Source organism: Ochotona curzoniae, unplaced genomic scaffold (genome assembly GCF_017591425.1).
Source record: "Ochotona curzoniae isolate NIBS_2020 unplaced genomic scaffold, NIBS_Ocur_1.0 contig_1071, whole genome shotgun sequence".
NCBI lineage: Eukaryota > Metazoa > Chordata > Mammalia > Lagomorpha > Ochotonidae > Ochotona > Ochotona curzoniae.
In genome coordinates, this window is record NW_024464939.1 from 14,597,584 (window position 1) to 14,623,970 (window position 26,387).

Consider the following 26,387-nt stretch of genomic DNA (forward strand, 5'->3'; position numbering starts at 1 on the left):
TTTAGTATGAACTGGCTACAACCATTACAATAAAACCTTTAAAATACAGTTCAGATTATATTATTCTTTGGCTTAACCCCTACCAAGGTTAATTCTTACTTGTTCTGTTTTAGGAGCCGCTACATTGTGGGGTCCCCAATTTATCGGTTCTGTCTTCCACTACCACCAAGGTTGATATTGTCTCCTCTCTGCCTACCTCTAAAGGCCATTTGCTGTTACTTATGCCAAAGAGTTTCAACCCAGCACCACTGAGCTTGCTGGCTTCGCTGTCTGGCATGCAGTTTCCTCAGACACACAAGGGTTAATCTCCCATGAGCTTTGTGAAACCCCTCGGCTTTAGCTTCCTTACAGAGGGCAGGTGAGAATGGATAACATCTGAAAGATCATCACTGCCATCACTCGTGTTACCAAGTAGTCCAGTACTCATCTAAGTCTTCACTTATATTATTGATTTGTTTGCTTATTTATCTATCTTTCTCTCCCACCAAAATACTCATGAAATATCATTTTTCTGCATTTATTGATACCAAGCTGGGCAGATATTTGAAAATGTTCAATAAATGTTTGCTGGGTGAACTAGTAGGAAAATATGTTTTTGCTATGTGAAGGAAGTAGATAGAATAAATACACATCTGGGAGCAGTATTTGGAAAAATGAAGTGGCTATTGACGTAACGGTGTGAGTAACTTACTATATGTATGGAATTCTTTAGGGTCACTGAAAAATTGAGAGAAAGATGTTGAAGAAAGTGAGAATGAATATTATGCACTAATACCTTAATGTTAGAACCATCCAATGTTTCTATAACCAGCCTGGGCTTGTAAAGATCTCTGTGCTTTGTTACATTTCGTATTTGTCTTTATTTTTGTTTCTACTCAGCAAAAGATTGGTTAGCAGCAACTCCAAAGGTTTCTTTTTAGGAAATATCCTTATTTGCTTTGTCATATTAACATTATTACAAAAAAAACCTAAAAAAATGAAATAGTGCTGAAATTAGCTGATGATAGAACAATTTGGAGAAGAGCAAATTAACTGGATTATGAAATTGCAGTAGAAAAACATAGGCCAGAATCTGCGCCATGACAATGTGCTGCAGAAAACAGAGATTTTCTATGCTTTCTACATCAGTCCAATTGTTTTACACACAGAATTATATGTAGTTTAAAGACAACCTGAATGAATGGACTTTATCACAGTCTATATAAATAATGAAATTGAGTCCCTGAGAAGTCAATGTCTCAGATCCCAAATTATGTAGACCAAATATAAATGGAAAGCTCTATAACTTTGAACTTCATGCTATTTCCATTAAGAAAAAAAAAGTAAAAAATTAAATGGGAGTTAAGCAGCAATACATATAAAATTGAATTACCCTTAAGCCGTTTGATACGGCTGTCAGATAATGATTTAACTAAAGCTTAGCCTGTGTTACTGGAATGAGGCATCCATAGAGATGGAGGAGATGACCTGGGTCCATGCTTTGCTGGTTAGATCATTCCTGAAATCATGATTTGGTTTGGAAGAACTAAAATTTATTCCATAAAGAGCAATCAGAATGACTAATATTACCACAAAATAAGAGACATGTTTTTATTGAATTAGGACGTGCACATTTGAATAGGAAAGGAGAAAAGTAAAAAAAAAAAAAAAAACACGGATAGCCCTATAGACCAAAAATTTCAGCCACTTATCACAGCTCCCAAAATTTAAACTTTAACTATGGTAGAAGATTAGTTTCTTGCATGCTGTGTAGTTCTTCAACGGTTGCTGAATTCTCTGTCACTGAAACAAGTTAAGAGTGGAAACAGGAGATGCACGTGGTGGAGGGTTGAGAGGAATTCAAAGATCAAAGGTAAGATTGAACTAGATAACCTTTGGGTTTCTGTTGACACTTGGATTTCATGCCTTGGTAGGAAGAAACTGTTGGTTTACATCCACACACTGCAAGGTTTAAGGTCAGCTACTAGGCAGTGGTCTCATCCTATTTCTAGTGGTAAGTACATTTCTGAATAAATGTTTCTGGATTTCAGCTGTGGCCCTCTTACTCTCTAACAGTAGTTTAAGCAACCTGAATTTCATGCCCCTGAAAAATGAAGATACAATGTAATGTGGGTTACTGGAGAGAAAGTCATTAGTGAATTGGAAAGGGGAGAGGTTTGTATTTAGAGTTCCAGGTCTCCATTTCTGTTACAGCAAACTAAATTTTCTCACATTTTTGAATGCAAGCAAGTAACCAGACATTCTCATGAACATTAGTAAATATGATGCTATTTTATATATTTAAATGGGAGAGAATGGCATGACTTACAATTATAATAAAATAACTAAATAGGGCATATAGTATGCTTAATTTGAAAGTAGTCTTGAATATTGTCTTAGTAAGATATCGATCTGCATAGAAATGCATTTCAATGCCAAATTTAGGTACCCAGAGGAAATATTTTTTGAGGAGTAGTCTTTGAAGTGACTCTTTCAATTGTAAGACACATACGCACAGCCTGATCACAAACCTATGGAACAACATTTGTTGTGATGATATGTTTTACCACTGAGAGAATTTTAAGAAAACTTATACTTGACATGGGATATTTTATTAGTGTGCATGAATCACGTGTACTTTCATAATTTCGCTTTCTGTTATTTATAACTTGATTTTATATCTTAAAATTATTGTCTTTGGAAAAAATGGATTTTTAAAGCTTTTTTTTAAAGTAAATATTTATTTGGAAGGCTAGAGAGGGAGAAGCAAAGAAACACAAATACATACATGGTGGTGGTGGAGAAAGAGAGCGAGAGGTTGGGGGAGAGAAAGAGAGAGAGAGAGAGAGAGATTCTTCTGTCTCCTGGTTGCCTTCCCAAATGGGTACAATGGCTGGGGTTGAACCAGGAACCTGGGTGTCTTCAAGGTCTTCCACAAAGGTACAGGGATTCAAGCATTTGGCCATCCACTGCTGCTGCTGTCCCAGGCCTTTACCAGGAAGCTGAATCAGAAATGGAGCGTCCAGGTCATGAAGCAATGTCCACATGGGATGATGGCATTGCCATGGCTCCTAGAATAGTTTTTAATAACAAGATATATTTGTTTATTTAAAAAGTAGAGTGATAGTGACAAAGATAGGCAGGTTTTCCATTTACTGGCTTATTTCCCAATTGGCTGCAATAGCCAGTGCTGGGTTAATCCAAAGCCAAGAGGCAGGGACTTCATTCAAATTTCCTGTGTTTGTGGCAGGAACCTGAGTACTTCAACCAAACACTGCCTTCCTCGGTGTATTAGCAGGAAGCAGCATCAGAACAGGAGGGGCTGGGTCTCAAAACTGCTCTCAGAAACTGGATGCTGCCATCCCATATAGTGCCTTAACGCTCTATAAGCTAGTGCTATCTCAAAAAATAAGTTTTTTTCCCTCTTAAATTGAAAAAAAAAAGGTATTTAAGGCAGAGAGAAAGAGAGAGAGAGAGAGAGAGAGACAGAAAGTGAGAGATTTAAATGAAGACAGAGAAGCAGAGACCTATCATACGGTGGTTTATTCTCCAAATGCCTCAATGGCCAATTCTGGGCTAAGGCACAAGTCAGGAGCTGGGAACCCTCATGCAGGTGTTGGGAATCCAATCGCTTGACCACTCTACTGCCTTCCAGAATTGGTACTGGTGAGAAGATGAAATCAGGAATTGGAATTGACAAATGGACCCAGGTACTCTATGTGACAGATGACAACTTCTTAATTCCTAAGCTAAATGCCATCTTCTAAGTGGATTGTTGAATTAATTGAAAAAGGAACAAAAGGAAGGAAGCAAAATATACCGATTATATTGGGAGCTGCTTGACTAAATAGGCCAAAGGGGGAAAGAAAAGAAGTCAAATCTAGAAGCAAAACCGAACATCTGGAAAACCTTCTAGCAAGAGGGGAAAAAAAAAAGAATACAGAAAATAGAGAAAATACAAAAACAAATATGGACATTATTTAAATTATTACAAAGAAAAGGACTAGTCAAGACAAATTAGAAAAATCTTGTTTGTTTTTCCATTTACCAAAAGTCAATATTAAGCCAAAATAATGAAAGTAGTGCAATTTTCCATCACTAGGCCAATAGCAGAGAATAAATAATTAAGAAACAAGCCTTAAAAGACGAGGGGGATTCCTTTAGGATCAAGGATTACCAAATAGCTAAGCTGTACATAAATAAGATGTACATAAATATCATTAAACTTATATGACTTACATTCTAAATCTCCACCAGAGAACAAAGAAAGTTTGAATTGAAAGACAATACCGCCTTCTTGGAAGGCAGGATTCAATAGTGTAGAGATATCAACGTTTCTGAATGCTAATATAGAAATTTGAGCCACTGTTTTCACTTTTAATTTTTGTCAAAAAGAGCATGTAAAATGTGCAATATAATAGTAATGAAAAGGGACTCTCTTTGCCAGAGAGCAAAATATATTCAAAATAGCAGTAATTAATGTAGTCAGATATAGGCAAAAGAGCCCTAGAAACAAGTGTACAAAAATTCAGCATTTATTAAAGGCTCTATTTTAGATCAAAGGAAAGCAAGACTCATGCAAAAATAATATTGAAATAAATAGCTTTGTATTTGATAAAAAATATGGGACATTATACATAACACCTGCACTGAAAATCCCAAATGAGTTCAATTATACCAGGAACAAAAAAGAGGAAAAGGAAGAACCATATGTGTACATTGGAAAATAAAATAGGAAATATTGACAAATCCAGCTACACAAAATTGAAAAAAAAATGTCTATTTTGTGAAAGATCTTGCAAACAAAATTTGAAGAAAAATATATATTAAAGCGTATCTCGGAATATGTATAATGGAGCAGGCACATTAAGCAGCAGCTTGAGATGTTCACATAACGTTCCAGCTGAATCTCCAAATCTGAAGAGGAAGAGCTTGGGAAATAGAGGATTATGGCTCAAGTAGTTGTGCTCTTGCCACTTAATTTCTGACTCCTGGACTTAGTCTGTCCTGATCCTATGTCTTGTGGGGATTCAAATAAGTCAAAATAAATAAAATCTTCAAAATTACTCAATTCTGAGAATGTAACACAGAGACAGTCATGGATGATATGCTACAAAAATATTTCAGATATCTGAGGAACATCCACACTTGTTTGTGAGTCTACTTTATATGCAGATAAATAAAATACACTAATATAGATTTTATTATAAATGTGTTCAATGAACTGAAAAAACGATTTTGTCTCAAAATCTATGACAAAGTACTATTCTGCTGAAATATCTGCCACTTAGATATCAACAATATAGAAAAATTGGAAAAAATAATACGTTGCAAAAAGATTGGAAAGGCAAAGTGATGACAAAGATCTATAATCTTACTAGTGGTAGATAAGTTAGTAAGCATATAACTCATCATGATACTTCTGTTTTATTAAGCTGTCTTGTATGCATGGGCTTTATATTTATTTTTCACTGAGATAAGCATATTTTAAATCTATTTTTTGAAAGATTTATTCTTTATTTTTGTTAGGGAAGTTACACAGAGAGAGATGACATCTATTTTACTTTCTTACAGAAGGAAATACAAATAAAATATAAGTAATAATCTCTGCAAAATTAAAGTTAGATGCGATAATATTGTTTCTTAATAAGGGAATGGCTAAAATGTCTGCAAAATTTTATTTAAGGATGAGAAAGCATAAAAATATTTCATAGAAAGATTGTTTGAAAAATGCATGCATAGAAGAGAGAATTCTTATACCTTATTTTTATGATAACAAGCATATTTAAAAGGTGAACCATATTCCACTAACTTTACGTCAGTATTTAGAGAATATTCCAGCTCAGTAACTCAAGTACACAAGATGTCTCCAATTACTTAGTGCTGTAAATCAAGCGGCTTCAATGACAATTTGATGGAGGCTGCAGCCGGGTTCTGCTCTGCTTCTTACTGCCTCATATGGGAAAAATAACTGATCTTCAGACCATTGTCTGTTTCTGACTGGATCAGTCCTTGGATATTTTTTGTTTTTCCTTTTTTTTTTATCGGAAAGATTTTTTTTTTTTTATTGGAAACGTACAGAGGAGGAGAGAACGATCTGTCTGATGATTCACTCCCCAGGCAGCCTCAACGGCTAGAGCTGAACTGATCTTAAGCCAGGAACCAGGAGTCTCTTTCCGGTCTCCCATGCATGTTCAGGGTCCCAAGGCTTTCGGCCATCCTCGACTGCTTTTTCAGGCCACAAGCAGGGAGCTGGATGGGAAGCAGGGCTGCCAGGATAGAACCGGCACTCATCGGCTCCTGGAGTGTGCAGGGTGAGGACTTTAGCTGCTAGGCTATCGCTCCAGGCCCTGTTTTTCCACTTTCTTCGTGAATATTGGATAAGGAATTTTTGTTGAAATGAAAGCCCTACTTTGGTATGCGTTGTTAGGGGAACATGGACAGTCATCCTTTTTAATTTCTTCAAAGATATTTAGACAAACTCTGATATGATTTAGTGCTATTATTAGTAACCAGAGAGAATTGTCTTGCAGTCACTTCTGATTTTATTTATATCATCAGGAGGAAAAAGGCCTGGAGAAAAAGGCAGTAAAAATTGTGTATCTGATCAGCTTCAGTAGCAAAGAGGAGGGCAGTATATGGAATGGAGGAAGGAAAAGTAGAAAAGATAAGTTTTGTAATTAATATATCTTCATGTTCTTATTGAAGAGACAAGAAAAGACCTGGAGTACTATCTGCCAAATAATTAAAAATCTGTGTTCTCAAAAGTTCATAAAGATGCATTTTATGAGAAAGTATACACAAATTTGGCAAGATTTTTGGACCTTAATATTTAATTTCCATTTTGCATGATTTTTTCAAACCAGCTTCATGCTTATTTCTGAGCAGCGATGGATGGTCAATATTGATGTAGGATGCAGATTATGCTTCCATTTTTAGCTGTACAGGTAGCTGTACATCTCTGAAGTATCTATAAAAATCTATACTTTACAAACACAGTGTATAAAAATTCACTCAAGAAGGAAAACAGCAAATAAAAGATTTCTGTAAAATCCAGTTTAAGTTCATTAAAGTTATAATTATTGTAAGCTGAGTCTTGCTCAATAGTTGATAAAGATTATGAGGAAAAAATACGGATGATTATTTTAAATTTTTTAAAGGCAGAAAAACAGAGTTCCCCATGTATTAAAAAAAATGTATCTTTATTTCAAAAACAGAATTACAGAGAGGGGGCACACACACACACACACATCCTGTCTATCTGCTGAGTTCACTCTCCAGATAGCCAGGGTAAAGCTCATCATCAGGAGCTTCATCCTGGTTTCCCAGGAGGGTGCAGGGCAGGGGCCCCACTAGGCCATCTTGCACTGCTTGTCCAGGTATACTAGCATTTTAGCAGGAGAAGAAGCTGCCAGCACTCAAAACCGGTGCCCATGTGAGTTGCTGGCGTGGATAGCATAGCTTATTCTGCTATGACACCATTCTGTGTATTGATACATATAGGTGGAGACCTTTAGAAAAGTCTGGTTGCTTTAGGTGAGGGATAGAGATTTCCAATTTTAAAGCAAGGACAATGTAAAATTTTTGTTTGGAAAAAGACAATTTTTTCTTAAACTGGATCTAAGTCATGTCATAGGATAGGACCATAAAAAGACAAAGCTAAGAGCTAAAATAGGTTTTAAAGTTCCAACTGATGATGGCTAAGCCCATAGCCACAGGTAGAGTGACAGCTTTGGTGACCTAAAACACACATGACTCACCGTTAGTTCAAGTGCTACATTATTGCATTCTTTAGGTTCAGTTACATTATTTGTTTCATCATGTTAAAAGGGACATAATAGTAACATACTGCAGTGATGTTAGTAAAATGCCGTTGGGCTCATACTTTTTCAAAGCTCCAGTTCCACCACTAGTTTAAGAACAAAACAAAATTGCTGGCTCTTGATTCTGACCCGTGTATCATTACATCTTCCCCAATTATCACACTTCATCTCCTTGCTCTACTCCAACTTTTGATCCTTCTTGCAGAATGTCACTTTAGAACATCTACCGCTAAATCTGAATGCGGGTTGCATATTGTTTATTAGAACCAATGACGCAGTCAGTGCTGTAAGTCATCTCAGCAGGAAGAACCACACGTATCTTCACTAGGATGTTCCATAGCATTCAGTAAGCACGCCACTGTGAAAAGTTCTATCTCCTTCAACATTCCAAAAGTAGACGTTTTCTCTTTGTGATACAAATGAGAAAACTGAGACAATTTTAGGGAATTGTCAGAGTGGACATTAAACTTTGATTTTTCTTAGTTAGTATTCTGAATTAATCCCTCTGTGACGTTTATGTGAGTTGGCCTGATACACATACAACTATGATTCAACGAAGCTCTCATGAAGAATTAAATATTTAAACTAAAGAAACAAAGCAAAACCTTCTAGGGTATTTTTATTGTAGTTGGCAAGAGGGTTTCCTCATTCTGAATATAAAAGAGTTTGTCAATGCATACAAGCTAATATGTCAACGCATACACACACACACACACACACACACACACAGAGTTGTATCCATGTTTTCCCTCAAAGCTATAAAAAACTTTAGCTAATGGAAGAAAAGCTATTCAGGTTCACATCTTATGAGATGCTATATAGTTTTTTTTTATTGTTTTATGATACAGTTGAATAGGCACTGGGGATTTGCCCTCCTCCCCCCTAAGTTCCCTCCCCTCCCCTCTGTTCCAGTCTTACAATAGGTATCTTTCCTGAATTTGCACAAGCCCATCATGCTGCCACTTAGGTGTCTCCCAGTTATGCTAGAGATTATCAGTCATTTTGTTGTATGTCCATCCTTGTAGTGCAAACAAGAGGACTTCGCTCTGTTTTAATATCTGTCCTGTCCTGCAGCTATTTTCCAACAATAAATTATATATAGGAATAATAGTGTATGGGGGATAAGATATATTAGTGACACCAATATGTAAAATCAAAACATCTGAAAATTCAGTGAAAATATTAACAAACAGAAAACTCAGACTTTAATGTAATACATACAAAGTAAATGGTTAGCTGCAACAAATAGATTTTGTTATTATTTTAAAATAAAATGACTTAAGTGGTACGATTATTTTCCCAAAATTATTTTGTCATGAGCATGGCTGTTTGACTTTACAGATAGATAAGGGGGAGTAAACATTGAAATTTTGCTCTATGGATTGTTGTCTACTCAGGGCAGCAATAAATGAGCAAAGGTTTCATTTCTAAAGGTGTACTTGGGAAGTTTGATCTGAGAATGATGTCATGTTTTAAGATAGTCAGCTGCAGCAATCAATAACTCAAATTTGGTTCAATCCAACAACTAGACTTTCTAAGGTTAAGTCTTCTACTCCTAAAGGTTTCATCAATCCATGTGGTGTGGACATGAAGATGACTAATTAGGGGGAAACGCTAGAGAAGGATGCTGAGGCAGAAGCTGTGGTTATTTTGAGCAGAAGCAACTTAGATGGAGGGGGTGTAAGGATGTCTGACTGAAGGATTTCATAGACAGGTGGTGGCCAAGATCCCAGTAAAAAGGAGGGTGGGGGGCATTTTCACCATTTTCAGATATTCAGTTCAGCAGTGCCAACCACTTTGAGAGCCTTTTCATCATTTCTAACTGAAGCTCTGTAACTATTTAAGATCAGGCAGCTCTGAGTCTCCCCAACTCCCATTCAGCAATTGGTAATTATCACTCTACTTGCTGTCTCTGTAAAATGGACCTCATGTTAGTGGAATCAGACAACATGTGTTCTTTTGTATTTGGCTTACTTTGCTTAGCATGATGTCTTCATTTTTTTTTTATTATTGTTGCTTACATTGTATTATGTGGTACAGTTTTATAGGCGCTGGGGATTCCCCCCACCCCTCCCATACCCCTCCCCCCTTGGTGGATTCCTCCACCTTGTTGCATAACCATAGTTCAATTCAGTTGAGATTCATTGCTTGCAAACACATGCCTAGCATAAAGTTCATGGCATGGATCAGAATGCTTTCCTTTTTAAAGGCAGAACAATATTCCTTTAGCTTTTTTCCTTCTTCCACTTTATTTACTTATTTATTTATTTGTTGAATATTTATTTTATTTATTTGAAATGCAAAGAGAGAGAGAGAGAGAGAGAGAGACGGACATCTTCCATCTGATGATTCTCTCCTGAAATGCCTGCAACAACCAAGGTTGAGGCAGTCCAAAGACAGGAGCCAGAAATTTCATCCGAGTCTTTCATGTTGGGGCCAAATGAATGAAATCATTTCTCCTCCAAGGACATGTTAGTAGGATGCTCAATTGAGAGAGCAGACAGAACTTGAACTCACTCTGGCATTGGACACAGGCATTTCAAGAAACAGCCTAATTCAGTGTGTTGGAGCATCTGACCCTGATGCTGAGCTAACACCTTTGTTTTTACAAAGCTCTTGTGGGGTTGCAAGTTCTTGTGGTGGTCTGTAGGGTGCAGGACTCCAGGCCCTGCTACGTTTTCTTCTTGTACAGAAAGAGAAGAAACTAAGGAAACAATTACAAACCTTGTTCCCTACAGAATAGTCACAGTTCTCACCCTTTTTTGAGCTTACTTCGTTTTATCAGTACCTTGAAGAGCTGGATAGTTTATACTTAGCCGGAATGACTAAGTTTCAATTTCAATTTTTTAAATTATTATTTCCACATGCTCTATTAAGTAATGATATCAGCAAATAAAATTAGAAAACAATAATACAAAAACCCTCAAAAAGATATGCAACTGAAAACTTTTTCAAAAAGGATCTTTAGGATTATAACTAGAAGTTGTAGATAAGAATCAAATTCTAACCATGTCTCCCCTACCAATAGATAACATTTTTTTGTACTGCCTGTATGTTATTACAGGTTAGCGAGAACACTAAATTTGTCACATTTCTCTAAGCATAATGGTTTCTAATTACGTCCACTTACCTGCAAAACACAAGATTTCATTCTTTTTTATGGCTGAATACTATTCTGTAGTGTGTACAATGTGTATTTTCTTTATCCAGTATCTGTTGATGGGTGTCTGGGTTGATTCCATTTCTTCCGTATTGTGAACTGAGGTATTACAATAGCATACTTTCATTTCATTTTGCAATCCACCCAGTCTGTGGAAATTTGTTATGGCAGTAAATACTAGTACAATGCCCTTCACATCTAACATTCTATTCCCCGGAATTGAATTTCCCATGCTTTTTGGGACTTTATCTCAGTTTGAAAGCAATACTTTATGTTATTGCATAAAAGCAGTGAAATAGTATAGCCCAAGTGTGTCAGACACAGTGAATTCTTTCAAAATATTATCTCCTTTTCCCTCACATCCTCTGTTTATTATCACCTGAGCACACTATAAAATGGAAAAGAAACAGTGATGTCACTAACAATTTTTCAAAATTTCATTAAGTGTTTATTGAGTGCCTGTAATGTGCCAGCTCTTGTTTCTGGTAGTAGGGACACATCAGTGGACAAAACCATGCTCTGTCCCCCGCATGGAACTTACAATCTGTGGCTGACTGCATCCTGCTGCGGGAAGCTGCCCAAGGCAGACAGATGCCGACCCCATCCGTACCCTGTCATCCAAACAGCAGGGAGGGCTGGAAGTTGATTTTGAATCATCAAATACAAGGGGGTGCAGACTGAGGGGCTGAGCACGGTGTGTTGGGGTGCAGGGACAGTGGTGGGAGACCCGGGCCCTGGGGGCCAGGCCAGCTGCACGAACTGCTGCTGTTGCTGCTGCTTCTTGGTGGCTGCCTTTTTGCCCAGGTCCTTGGCCTTCTCTGCAGCTGCCAGTACCATCGGCTTTGCCTTCTCCATTGCTTCCTTGGATGTCTCAATGGGTGTTTTGGAAGGTGCGTTCATACAGTAAACACATCGCTCCTCTAGCATCATCAAGCCAGAGTGGTTGATGTTCCAAGTGAAGGTGGTCATGGTCTTATTGTGTGGGTCCACTATAGAGTTCTCCAGGATGAAAACCGAGTGGGCAACGTTGGTGGGAAACAGCCACTCTGCCCAGTGGGGATATCTGGAAGTCTTGGTCAGGAGTCGCTGTCGCCAGGAGCTTCTGATCAGGGTTCACCTCCCAGGTGTACAATGTTCTTTGTCAGGACATGTTTGCTATAGGGATTTGGGTATCGCTGCTAAAAGGTGGTGAACACTTGGTCCCAGGAACTTCGGAGCATACTCTGGCCCAGGAAATACTTCAGCATCATCCCTGCCTCAGTGGACTCAGCGCCCACACAGCATCAGGGGTACAGGGGTCCCAGAACATGTGGGAGGCCGGGCAGGGCCTGGGCTCACCGCACGCCCCGCAAGCTAGCAGCTGCTGCTGCCATGAGGAGCTGCCCCATAACTAACACTTTTAAATATAATAATGATAATAACAGCTAAACTCTAGTAAGTATTTAGATTGGGCCAGATTGTAAATCAATATTTTATTCGCAGTAACATACTAGTCATGGAACTCTGAAGACATAACATTAGGGCTGCACAGTTATTACAGAGGGTGGAGATATTCTTGATACCCATGACTGCCTGATTCTTTTCTGTGTTCTTATTTTCTTATTGTAATATGTAAGATTCTTTTTTCCCTTCCATCCCATGAACAAAAAGAATTTCATTATTGTTCTTACGTGCCTCGCTATCTAGTAGAAATATCAGAAGTGAAAATTGCTAATTAGCAAGCAGTTAAATATTCAATTTCACAGGGTATTACTAGATCCAGAGCGCAAGTGGCTGAGGGAGCTAAATAAGAGTTTCCAGATCAGTTTACTAGACTGACAAGGTGGAGAAGTCATTTTAGGAGACCAAAATGAAAGCACAGGGGCATAAAAGGCAAGGAATGAAGGAATGACATTAGAAAAATGAGTCAGGGGAAGTTTATTGAGGCGAGATTAGGAAGAACATTTGGATGATATGCAGATGTATTTGAACTCTCTACTTCAGATTGCATGTAGTCTTCCCACTGGAGCCAGTGTTTCTTCTGTGTTCTATTTTTCTGTGACTACCAAAAGCCTAGCAAGTTATAACCATCAATGAATGTTTATGGAGTCAAAAAGTAAAGGGATGAATAGATGAATGAATGAATGAATGAATGAGCGACTGATATTCATTTAAGGACATGACACTATGTAGTTTAAACCACTCTGATTGAAGGATAGAGGACTTAAACAGGGCAAAGATATGATGAAACAGGATACTGGAAGAAGCTAGGCTGCAAAGGCAGGATGAGGAGGATACTGGACATTACTCAGGAGAGCAACTAAATTATTAACCAATTCAAGAAAATCTGAAGAGTTTTCTTGGAAGTGGAGTGAGGTTAAGTAGAGATGAGGTGAAGAATGTTCTGTGGAATACAACTGAATTGTGATGTCTGTATCTTCAACTGGTGAGAATTTGTATGCAGGGGTTTCCAATCAACTCTTATATTAACAGACAGAATGCATAGACACAGACCAGTGGGTCCTATAATCCAACTGTGGAGAAGAGCACTGCCCTCAAAAGTTAGGTGCATGTGGTAGAATCTTACTTGTCAAACATGGCAGAGAGAGAGAGTAGCCTAGATTTGGACTCAAGGGGTGAATCCAATAAAATGGAAATTGTGTTGAAATGTAAGGGAAGTTCTACCTATTCCACAGGGTTAAATGCTGTGGGGAGAAGTAGTGTAATGCTATCTGATTTGCATTGCTTGGCAGCTTATTAATTAGAAAAGTTCCAAGCTATCTGTACAGTTAATTCCAAAATGATTTTCAACGTTTTCCTTGGTGCTACATTTTTCTATGACTTGCCTGCATTATTATATTTAGCTTCTGAATTGAGTGTTTAAGAAAAGTAAAATTGTATCCAGAATTCACATCTTTATTTCATGAAAAGAAGGCGAATACAACATAACAGCAGGAGGATCTATCATATCCAGTTACTTGTTTGCTCAAGTCATTGAATAAGCTGTTAGTAGACATAAAATGTAATGTATCCAAATGGAAACTTCAGGGCTACTGGGACATTGGGTTTTATGGTGGGAAAGGCTCTTTATGATGACCAAGTGAATGGAATATAACTGTTAATAGTTTTAATGCTTTGAAGGGAAAGACATTTTTACAAATAGAGGTACAGCTGGAGATTCAACCTAATAATCCAATTATTAAAATAAAGATAATTTTTAGGGTTACAAAAATGTATTAGACATTTATAGTCTTTAATTTTTTAAATTTTTATATTTTTGACAATCTTTACATAGTTAACCAGGGTAAAAAGGTTCAAGGGCTATAGGAAAGTGGGTAGGACTATTATTTCCATATTGTTTCCTTCATGTTTAAAGGGGGGTATTAAGGGAGAAGACCCACCCAATTTCCCACCTGCCTCCCCCAGTTCCCAGATGTAAGGCATGCTCTGAGGTTCTTGCTCAAATGGTTTTGATAGTTCACCAGTTAAGAATCACTGCCAATCTTGCTACTCCAAGCACATGAGGTTTTTGAAGAATCCACTGGTTGACATAGTACATCACAGACTTTCTGTTTGCCCAGTATTTTGCTGCCAACATATAGCTGAGATGGTTGATTGACCTGTTCTGTCTTCTGTTTTTTCTTGGTTAGGGTTCTGAGTCCAGCATTTTGATTAGGGAGATCTCCAAAGAAACTTTGTCTGAGGTGTTCCCAGACCAGATTCTTGTATGTTCTAGCAGGTACAGTGCCTGGCACAGTCCATTGCCCCGATCAGCTGGTGGTTGCAATTGCTGGGTCAGTTCTGTTTTCAGCCCTGACTTCCACTGGAACCAATGGGTGTTGCAGTCCAGCCTGTTTCTGCCCAGCACATTCTCGGCCCTTGCATAAACCAGTGGGAGCTGCAGCCTAGTTGGAGTGACCCACAATAACCCCCACCAGATCTGTCTCCTACCCTGGTTTGCCAGTCTGTGTAGCAGACTAGTCCAGTCTGTCCCACATCCGATTCGGATCTCATACATGTCAATGGGTATTAAAGCTTTATTCCCTCTAACCAGTTCCAATATGCAGCCCACATAGATGCTGTTGGGTGTCTGTCTAGCCACCCCAGCCCCTGTCCTAGTCTTCATGCCCTCCCGTGGGAGTGGTAAGCCAAGAGGGAGGTGCCCACTATTTCCCGCCCAGGCCTCTCCCACTCCTGGATTGTGCACTCCAGGTAGTGTGGTTTCACTTGACAGAATTAGTCCCCAGTGCCATTTCTGTCAGCTGATGCTGTGGCTAAACCCAAGCAACTCTCACCCACTCTAATTTTGTTTGCACCAGTAGGAATAATCAGCCCAGCTTGGCTTTTGTGTGATCTAGTCCACATGAGGCATACACGTGTTGTAGCCCTGCTTAGTCTGGTCTGCCCCCATCCCAGCTCACACTCTCCAGTGGGAGTAGCTGTCCAGCAAGGGACCTCCGCCCCCATATTCCCCCTGCAAGCTCTGCCCTCTCCATCCTTGGTTCTCACACATGGCTGGTTGGACGCTGCAGTCACATCCGGTACAGGCAACCTCACCTTGGCATTCTGTATTGTGCACTAGTTTTTGTTGAGACCGAACCCGGATCGACCCACACTGTTTTGGTGCCTGGATTTGCCAGTGGATAACGTGAACTGATTCAGCCTGGTCTGTCCCTGATCCATGCCAAATGTATGCCAGTGGGTTACTTTTGATGGCCTGTTCTGGGCTGTTTCCTATCATGTTTCTTGCGCTTACCTGCAGGGTCTGTGTCCTGCCAGAGGAGTTGCCCAGGCTCCTTCATCAGAACCTCTCCCAATGCCAGATTTTGCACATACCAGGGGGTCCATGAGCCAGACCTACTCAGTTCACTTCCTGTCCTAGCAGGAACAGTGGCTTTTCCTGACTGGCCTTCAACCCAAACTTGTCCTTGCTGTTGGATGTTTCAGCCCAGCCATGGCTGGTCCATGCCCACATATGGCTCACACATGGCTCAGTAGGGGTTGAGACCTAGCCTAGTCCATCCCACATCAACCCTGGTCCTCCAGGACACCAGAAGGTGTTGGAGTCTGGCCCAGCTCAGTGCATCCAATCCCAGTCCACACTTGCACGAAGGGAGACTACAATCGTTTCCTGATCAGAACTCAGCCCCCATTCCAGCCCACGCGTCCCTTGGTGGGAACCTCAACCCAGCTAGGGTTGTCCCCTTAGCTCTCCAACCAGGCCTGTTCCCAGCCATTGATCACATGCATGCCAGTGGTTGCTCTGACTCAGCTTGACTCAGCCCCTCACCTGTCCCGACCTCTGCCTTAGACACTGTGGCTTAGCGTTCCTGGCTCATGCAGACCAGTAGGTACATAAGCCTAGCTTGGCATGAGGCGTGAACTGTGCCGCATCCTGGGCTCTAGTTTTGCTTGTGGGCTAAGGTTTGCTCAGTCCTGCTCGGTTACCCTGTTCCATCAACAATTGACACCTTAGCCAGCTGTTGGAGCTACTTTGCCCAGCTTGTCTAACCCCCAGGTCTGGATCACATGTTCACCAGTGGGAACTATAGCTCTCCAAGGGAGTTTCCCAAGCTCCTCCACTTAATCTACTCCCAGACCCAGTTCTCAACTTGCCATTGGGTTTAGGCCAGGTTCCAGCAAAGTCTGGCCTTCCATTTGGCCTTGTATGAGCTGGTGAATGTTGCAGCCTGGACCACACCCCACACCCTATTCAGGATGCACATTTGGGTGCTGCTGACTTGACCAGTCCAGACTGTTGTCAATTCTTTTACCTGTGATTGGTGGCCGGCTCCTTGGTCACACCTAGCTTAGTCCATCACCACCCCAACTTTTGAGCTAATCAGTGGAGCTAGAATTTCCAAAGGGTTTGGCCTACACATCCCCCAGAGAATCTAGCCCCAGATATAGTTCTCGAGTACTAGTTAATGTAATGGACTTGCTTACTGTGACCCTTTTCCTAATTCATCATCATGTCTGATGGACGAGCCCCGAGCCATAGCTTTTGCATAGACTGGTATTTGCTGGTCAGCATTGTTCACAGATTACAGGTTCTACAAAGAAAGAGTTACTGTCTTTAGGATTGATTCACGTCCTAGAAGCATGATGGGTTCAACCTGGAACTACCTAAGCAGCGATTCAAAGAACCAAAACCCTGAGCTCCAGGCCGGGTGGCCAGCAGGCAGAGCCTGGCACCAAATGGCGCACCAGCCACCTGGTGACAGCTCACCATGTGCACATGGTGGCTGTTGTCTGGGATCCAGGCATGAGACGCCCCATCCTGAGACCCACCAGTAGCTGGGAGGCTGCTGGAAGTTTAAACTCCCAGGCCCAAGGCTGCGCCCCTCTGCAATCCCATTCACCGCCCAATGAGGGCGGCGGGTGGTCCCCAGACCTGCCCAGTCACGGAGACCTCCCCCCTTGGTGTACTCACCCCGAATGGAGCAGCCCCTGGAGCCCAGGCTGGCCCAGTGACAGCTCACCATGTGCATGTAGTGGCTGTCGTCTGGGATTCAGGCATGAGACACCCGTCCTGAGACCCACCAGCAGCCAGGCTTTAATTTTTATTTTCAGAAATATTTTTATTTATTTGAGAGAGAGAGAGAAGAGAGAAAGAGAGAGAGAGTTCCCTCAGGTATTGGTTCACACTTAAGTGCTTGCAATGGTTGAGACTGGGTCATACTGAAGTCAGAAACTATGAACTTAATGCAGATACTCACACATGGGTAGCAGGAGCTGAAGAGGTTGAGCCATCAAGGGTGCATGCTAACAATAAGGTGGTAGCAGAAGTAGAGTAGTGACTGACAAATAAACATGGAAAACAATAAGACATGAAAAACCTCAGGGAAACTGGAGCAAAAGTGAAAGAAGTATGACAGTCTTGGGGACACAGAAGCATAATATACACCAGGACAGATAGAAAACTGGTTTCCTAAGCTTGTTTTCTGGTCTCCTTTGAAATGTATAGGAAGGGGGTGATTGCATGGCCCCACCACTGTTGGCTCTGCATGACATAGAGTGACTTCGCAGTACATTCAGAAGGAATCTGGTATAGAAAAGAGATTGGGCAAGGTTTTCCTCCATCTGTTTCCAAGGCATGCTAAAATAGTCACTTCTAAAGCCACAAGGTTCTACAGTGAAAGAAGTGAATTTTAAGAGTAATAATTTATCGTTACTGTTTGTTCAACATAATTCTAGAGTCTTTCAGTGTCTTTATTGAAAAATATTGGGTACATATAAGATGGATACAAAAGGAGAATGATTATATACTTTGTGACATTTAATCCCCCCAAATAACATAACTAAACATCATATAGGAAGAAAGTTTCTACTGTACACAACATTGAATTAGATGAAACTGACAATAATTAAGTGAGCAATTACTGTAAACCAGTCTGACAATTTTGATAAATGAACACTTAAAGCCTCACGGCTATTCCTCCTTAGATCACATGTTATTCTCAATTTTTAGGAATTGAAGTTTAGAACTGTTCAGCTACCGGACAAAGGCACAAGCCGAATATATCCTTAGTAAAGATTGAAACCCAGCTTTGCTTGGCTTCTGAACCTGAGCTTTCGCCCATTGTATGATACTTAAGGCCTCATAAATGTAAATATCCGTGGCTTTTTTTCATGATTCAAAAGTTAATTCTATCTCCTGAAGTATTCTTTTAAACGATGCAATATATGATCTTTATTATTATTATTACTTTGTTATTTGCGAGTGAAAGAAGGAAAGAGAGAGGGAGATGGAAGAGAGAGAGATATGTAGTCCTTTCATCGTCTGATTAATTTGCAAAATGCTAGAGTCTCAATCTAGGTTTTTCATGTGGGTGGCGACATGCAAGTACTACGACCACCTCCTGTTACTGCTGCCTCTCACCCTCCCCCCCTCCGGCTCCGCAGTGTGAACACTGGCAGGAAAGCGGAATTGAGAATGAATCCTAAACTTGAACCTGAGCACTCTCATACAGGGTACAGGCACCCTAAATGGGGGCTTAATTGTTGAGACAAATATCAACCAATGGGTGAGCTTTTAACTAGAAAATACAGCAGACCAGAAGATTCCCTTCTGAAGTATCGGTGTTTATTCACAGAAGCGGTTTCACCATTATCCCAGGATAAATACAGTTGCAATGCAGAAACAGATGAAAGTGGCTGTGAAAACATCCTTAAGCATTCTATACACAAATGCAGTAGTGTTGAAATTCTGACCAATTTAGTCATCTTTTTGGAGGGATAAGGACATTGTCTCTCAGCTCCAGTATATCTGTGCGTGTGCGTGCATGTGTGTGGGGGAGCATGTCTGTTAGTTTTTGTTATAAATTAGTAGAAGTTAAACTAATAATGATAAGAAAGTACACAACAGGTCTCACATCAATGAAATGTTCTAATGAAAGTTATTCCTCCCTCTTTTAAGGGGAAACCAAACTTTTCTTAGGCTTTGCTTTTCTCACTACCCTGGAGAGTTAAAGGGCAGGGTAGACATTTTCTCTAGAAAGAATGAACCCATGGTCCCAAGCAGCTTGCAGTTACTCCTCAGAGTGGAGCCTGCTGCGTCCCTGCACCAAGCACAACCCGGACTTCACTGCTGGGTGACTTCAGGCTGCGTCACCCCTTTCCTCTTGTCACACACAGCTCTTCATGGCCTGTTCTCCAGGCTTGTTTCACAGTTTGCTCTTGCATGTGGTATTTCCGGCCTCCTTAAACTTTTAATGTACCTTCAGGCATTGTCTTAAAAACATTTGAGAACTATTCTGAAAACAGCTAATGAATGCATATACATGTGGGTTTGCTAAATTTCCTAAACTAAAAAAAAATTCCATGAAATAGAAGTTTAACTACTATAAACTGAATCTCAAAATGTGTAATTTTAAGTGCAGCAAGACACCAAATAAACATTATAAGAATGAGACAATAAAATAATATCAAATTGCCTTGTTGAGACTCACAGAAGCAAAGTAGGAACGAAAAGTGTTCCTTTAAAATCTGTTAGATCAATTTAAGCCAATTTTGGAGAGAAGTGGAAAATGTTCAATTAAAAATGATTGAGGCACATTCATTACTTTAAGGTAGCTGTCATTTTAATTATTAAAATAAATTTTTCATCTTCACCTCAAGAATAAAAAGACAAATTTTATATAACTCAACAGTGATTATAAAGCCAATCTGAGATCTTTGTCCTTCTTCTTGCTTTTATATTAAGCCCTATAGACTAATCGGCTGGCTATAAATAAAACCATTGATGTTAAAAGGTCATGACTACGACCTTTCCCATGTTTCTTCTCTACTGTATCTTTATACACTGTATACTTTATCCAGAGAAGAGATTCTTTATTTAAGAGAGCTTAAAGTGTTCAAATTTGTAATGTACTGGGGATTTTGGAATGTCTAGGGGACTTAGTGGATAAAGCACTGACCTTTCATCTCTGAACTCAGACATAGTCTAACCTCAGATAAGTGAAAAAGTTTCGTGTCAGTTGCCTGTATGATAAACTGGTACTCTCTGCTATCTTCCAACCCAATTAAGCGTCACTGGCAGATCAGGCCTCAAGAGGCACATGGCATACAGAAATGGAATTACTTCTGCTCCTGGAGAGGGTGTATGAATGTTCAAGATAGGATTTTAAGATTATAAATGGGCAGCATTGGTCAAAGTAACATCTTCAGGCAGAAACCCATAAAACTGTTGGAAAGCCACCTGCCACTCTCATAATGACATGCAAATTTGAGATACTGGGATATTTTTCAAGACTCACATTTTTGTCTTTTTCTGGTATGTCTTCAAATTCAATTTACAAAATATTTCCATTGCATTACATTGCAGCAGGAAAGTCCACAAGAATAGAGTAGGCAGTAGCAGTTGTGTGCTAGTAGACGCAGTAACTAATCTGGCTCAATATTACCACAGATAATTTAACATTACTAACAAAAGTGTTGATCAGATTTTCAAGGATGTTAAATAATATACAAATCCCTGCATTTGTGTTTTGGAGCCTGGTAAATAATTTTGTTTTAATAATTTCCTTATATGAATTTCACTCATCTGATGTTGAAATAAATCCTCCCTTGAAACAAAATTGTATGATAGCTATTTGAAATACTTTTGATTTTCAAGTAGAGAATGGCATACTCCATTCTTACTAGCATCTTCAGGATGAAAGAATGATGATTGCGTAGGCTATTGCTGTGAGTTAAAGGAGACTATCATAACTGGAAAAACAAATTATTACATGTTTCAGTTACACAGAAATAATGATAGGAGGGAGAGGTGAAAATCTTCCCAAAGAAGTTATCAAATCAGTCAGCATTTTAATTTGAGGAGAGATTTCACTTCCCATGAAGGTGATATGGCAATTGAAGAGCTTTTCTTTTCTTTCTTAAAGTGAAGACAAAGGTTGTTTTCATAGAGTTGAATTGAGTTACAGCTTTTATTTGCATTCTGTGAAGTACTTTATGACATGCAGTGATAACACCAATTTATTTTAAAAATGATCAAAATAAAAGCTATAATGTTTTCCCTGGAGGATATATGACTCTGACAGTGAAGGATAAGAGCAAAAAGCACCCATTCAATGTGATTAAATTAGGGGTTACTTTCATGTAATGCTTTACATCTTTTCTAAAATAAATACTTTATAAATTTATTTAGCAAAAATGATATCTGAAACTAGTGTACTCCCAAAATTCTATTGATAACAATTTTTTACTTAGTCATCCATCCACTCAAGTTTGAACAAGGGACTATAGTAGTGGTGTTAATATGAAAAATCAGTAAGTCCTTTGGATAGTGGTGGGGGATATCTAAAACTTTTATATGGCTAATAATTTCATTTGACTATTGAGTGAATATAGACTTTATAAAGACTAAGAATTTAAATTCAATAGCAGAGGCAAGAAAAAAATAAAAGGGGCATAAACTTTTAAAACACCTTTGAATAGTTTGAAAGAAAAGAAAATAAGAGTAGTTTGTTCCACACTCAGAAAATATAGAGAAAGTGTATTATTGGGGTTGATTAAATTTTGATCAAATTAACCAAATTGTGATTCAATTATATCTTAATGGAATATGACATGTAAATGACAACAATACCAGCTAGAAAGGAATAAGATTGTGAAGGAAAAAGTGAAAGCAGAGGATGAGAGATTAAAAAGATTAAGAAATAAAATATTCAAACTGGGTTTTGAGAATGTTAAATGTGTACTTGAAGAGTTAATTAAAAATTAGGATAATTGTGACAAGTATCAGAGTTGAATACTGATGCAAATACTAATCAAAAACTGAAATTTAGATTTTATTACTGAGTTGTTTTATATTTTGTCCACATGGTTTTGCAAAGGAAAACTGTGTGTCATTAGTAAGAACCATTTTAGAAATAACCTTTTTTCTGGAAAAATAGTTTTGTCCTCTTTGTTACTCCATATGCGAAACTATACACAACACTCCGAAATATAACATGAACATGCAAAACTTACATTGGTTTGAAATTTTCAAATTATAGCTCTTTTTTATTTGATGGTTTTAAAAATTATAGCAATGTAATTCCTAGTTATTTTGAGTAAACTATGGCATCTTCATAACAGAGCTATATAGAAAAAAGAATCTACAAAGATCACATTTCTGTAAATTCTATGTTTTCATGACCCTTCATGATATATCTCCCTTACAGCCAGAATAAAAATTGTAGATTAAATAGCTATTTACTTCATTAATAATTTAATATATGTGTCTCACTAGGTATGCAAGTGTGATTATGTTTCCTTTTACAGAACAGAATCTGAAGTGCTTCAGTACACAAGGCCGAGCAGGTGCATAAGAACAATAAAGGTTGGAGTAAAGGTTAGAGCAAAGATCGAGCCAGTGAAAAGTACTCCTTTTGCTTTGATGTAATTTGCAGTTAAGAAAATACATGTCAGCAATTAAGCAGCTTCCGTTGCCCAGAAATACTTTTTAACTTGAAAGGACACATATTTTGAGAATTTCACTGACTTACATATTCAGTAATTTGGAAACATGCATTTTCCTTGAAAGTAAGACAATGCATATATACATATATACATTAAAGCACTTTTATTTAAAATACTTTTAATTTCTGACATACAAGGAATTGTGAGGACATTCATAAATTGTAGCTTAAAACCATGTTCGTTTATCCAGAGTCTGAAGACACTTGGTGCATGTTAGCCAAGAGAAGATCACTCGCTTTAAAGATGATAACACCTTTGGAATGTTAATAGTGTAAAACTTTCTGAAGGAAAATTATTTCTTTACGGAACAAGGAAAGAGTCAGATTGGCTTATCCATTTTGCACCTTTGTGCTAGGGAATCTCCGGGTTTAAATTACAGCAGCTTCAGTCTTTGCTTTCCAATCCCTTAATCCTCAAGGAGCCTAGGTTTCAGTTCAAGACAACTTCACACAGAACATAAGAAATGGCTCTGTGAGCCTGCCTCAAGTGTGATGATCTTTTTTCAGCTGTGATCTTTCACTAGCATCCCATAGTAAAAATGACTTTGAGGCAAACCAGTGTCAAATAATTAATGCATTTTCAGCGAAGGACTTTTTTCCACTATGCTATAATGCAATGCATGAAAAGCAATAAATGCTTTCATGTAAGCCACTTGTACCTGTGGTTTTCATCACTGTTTCACTGGGACCCCTCACATTAGAGAACCTTTGTGAGGGGCATAAGCTGAAATGGAAAAAAAAAAATCGGGCCTTGGAGGTTTTACATCTGGTAGCCTACCCCATTATTTAAACAGGCTGCATCTTGAAAAAAAAAGAAAGAAAAGGAAAAAGTTATACAGGTTGAGTTGGGGCAATTATGTTCTGATCTCAGACATACATATTTGTTGATTATTTCCAGGTGTTTCTTAAAAGGCATGTTTTCTTGATCTATAATTAATATTTTGCTAATGGAACTCGCAAAACACCACAAAAACCACTCACCATTTCTCCATGCCATACGTGATCGAAACTAATAATAACCATATTAAGATGCTTAGGTTTTTAAGCATTATCCTAGTTTGTGTCAGTACTATTATTTAAAATTATAATATCCAGGTGCCGTATATGGTATTCGATCAAAGGAAATCGAAATGTAATGAGTTATAAGTTTTCTCCCTGAGGACTCAAACTGTACATAATGGGAAAGGGTGTGATTTATTTTCTGAGTCATTCTGGAAACATTTATGAAAACCTTTAGCTAAATGTTTGTAACTGGGGTAATTGAATCTGCTGATATTTACCACTTATACGGGGGTTATAGGATCACATTTTTTCTTTGAGGGAAAAGCTGGACTAAAATGTCTTTTAAGGAACCCTGTATATCATAAAGCATTACTATCACTCACTGCTTTTAATGAATATTTCCAGGCTCTCTATGACATGTTCATAGAATTAGACCAAAAAAAAATCAAGACTTCAAAATTGACCTTTACAGATAACAAAAAGTGACACTTGGCTTTTTTTGATGGTGATGAATGCATCCTCCAAATTACAATGAGGAATAGAGCTATAATTTTGTGGAACCATTTCTAATTTTCTTACGTTAACCTTGTGTTAAGAAATGCTGACAACTTTGAATCACAGTACTGAATCCACACGCCATGCTCTGCCACCGGTAAAGATGATCAGTCCTTCCCCTTTAAGCAAATGCAATAAGGATGCTTCACAAGAGAATTGGACACTATTTTCCCTTTATTTTTGATCTTCCTCAAATATTGTTTGACCTTAATCACTGTCGTCCAACAAGCTTAATGTGACATCACCTTGAAACAAAAACACACAGCTCTCAAGTCTGGCTCTGGAATGAAAAAGCCCTGATTATTAGTCCTCTGTGTGATCTTTTCAGATTGCGCTGATGAGATGAAGTTTAATCTCGTTTCTCTCCTCTCCAGCACCACAAACCACAGGCAGTTTAAGGCAGCCTGAAAATCTCTTACATCTGGAAGAGCAATAATTCATGGGATTTCGCCTGACAGCCATGACAGGCAGCAGGGCAGCCAGAAACAACCGCTCTTATGTTGTGCTATTTGCAAAAAATCAGAAGAGGAGGAGTCGGCATAGGACCACATCCTTCTTTAGCATATGTTAGTGGAGAAAACCCTTTTATTTTCTGCCAGATGCTTCATGAATAGGTCCTAAATATTACATAGACAGTAGCTATCACTTCCAAGCAAAATTCCTGGGTGTCTGCTAAGCTGCACAGCATATGAAGGCCTATTGTCTGGCAAAGGGTCATGGTTAAATTTACACAGATTTTTTATAATAGATATTTCAGATTCTGCATGTGATTTATAGGCATTTGCACACCCTACTGTGCATGAATATGATACCATCGTCTGAGAAGGATTATTTCATGAAATGTATACGGGATTTAGCTACAGTAACTTTTACTGGGCAGCTTAGAATGGCCAGCAAAGTACTAGGATTTACTGCAGTGCAACTTGGGCTGTCAGGTTCAGGGTTGGTGTTTATGATTTCTGCAGAAGCAGAAATAAACAACTTCTCGTTAATGGCCTTCTTTATGTGTAGGCAGCAGTGGCCTTATCTGGTCTCACAACAGTAGCTGGTGCAGCAGTCTGTCCCATTTCATGTGGAACCGATGTCTGCAAATCTGCATTTCAGCTTTTTCTAGTCTTCTGTGGTAGTAGCCAGAAATGGGGAAGTAGACTGTGGATGTTTGAATGGGTAGCATTCCACTTTACTGTTTTTAGTGCTATAAATACATTGTGGACAGACTGGCTAAATTTTTAAGACTGCTACAGAGAGAAGAGAAGAAAATGGTTTTATTCATTTGCCGATTCTGCATTGTCAATAAGCCTTGTAAAAATACCGCAATTCAAATAACTTTTCCGAGGGAACAGTTTTCTTGAAGTAGGCGATACAGTTAAGTCACCGTTGGACACACATTTCAAGGTATATTTTAGCAACATTCAGAGTGATACCAGGCATAGTCATAACCTATGAATATGTTAAACATGTATTTTCCTATTTAGGTAAAAAATTTAAAAAGTAATTACATAAAGCTTCCCTGATGTAACAGCAGCTTTGAAAGTTCAAAGAATGTTGATGCATGTTGTATATAGGAGCAAGCAGAAAATACATTTAAAAAAACAAGACAACCATTTCATGCCAAAGAAAAACAACTCCTTTTGCCAAACTACACATTGTTAACTTAAAATGTGTTCCATGTGGAAATAGGAAGACTGGTTTTAAGGAAAGGCTAGTGATGTGAAGTGAGCTGGCTTTGTGCCTGTCTACTACACATTTTGGCTTCTAGTTTTACAACTAGAATTGGAAATATTTATTTCCCCTTTTAAGACTAGTTCTTTTCCTTTGACTAGAGAACCATTGAATTTAACTGTAAACATGCATATGAAAAAAAAAAAAAAACAGCCACTTCCAGGCAATACTCAAGGGAAGAGTAATTTGCAATCTCTTGTA

The 26,387-nt window shown here is 38.7% G+C and overlaps 1 pseudogene; it reads right to left on the bottom strand.

Annotated features, from left to right (window-relative positions):
- Positions 1–11,499: 11,499 nt before the first annotated feature.
- LOC121164809 lies at positions 11,500–12,209 on the bottom strand (annotated as a pseudogene).
- Positions 12,210–26,387: the final 14,178 nt, after the last annotated feature.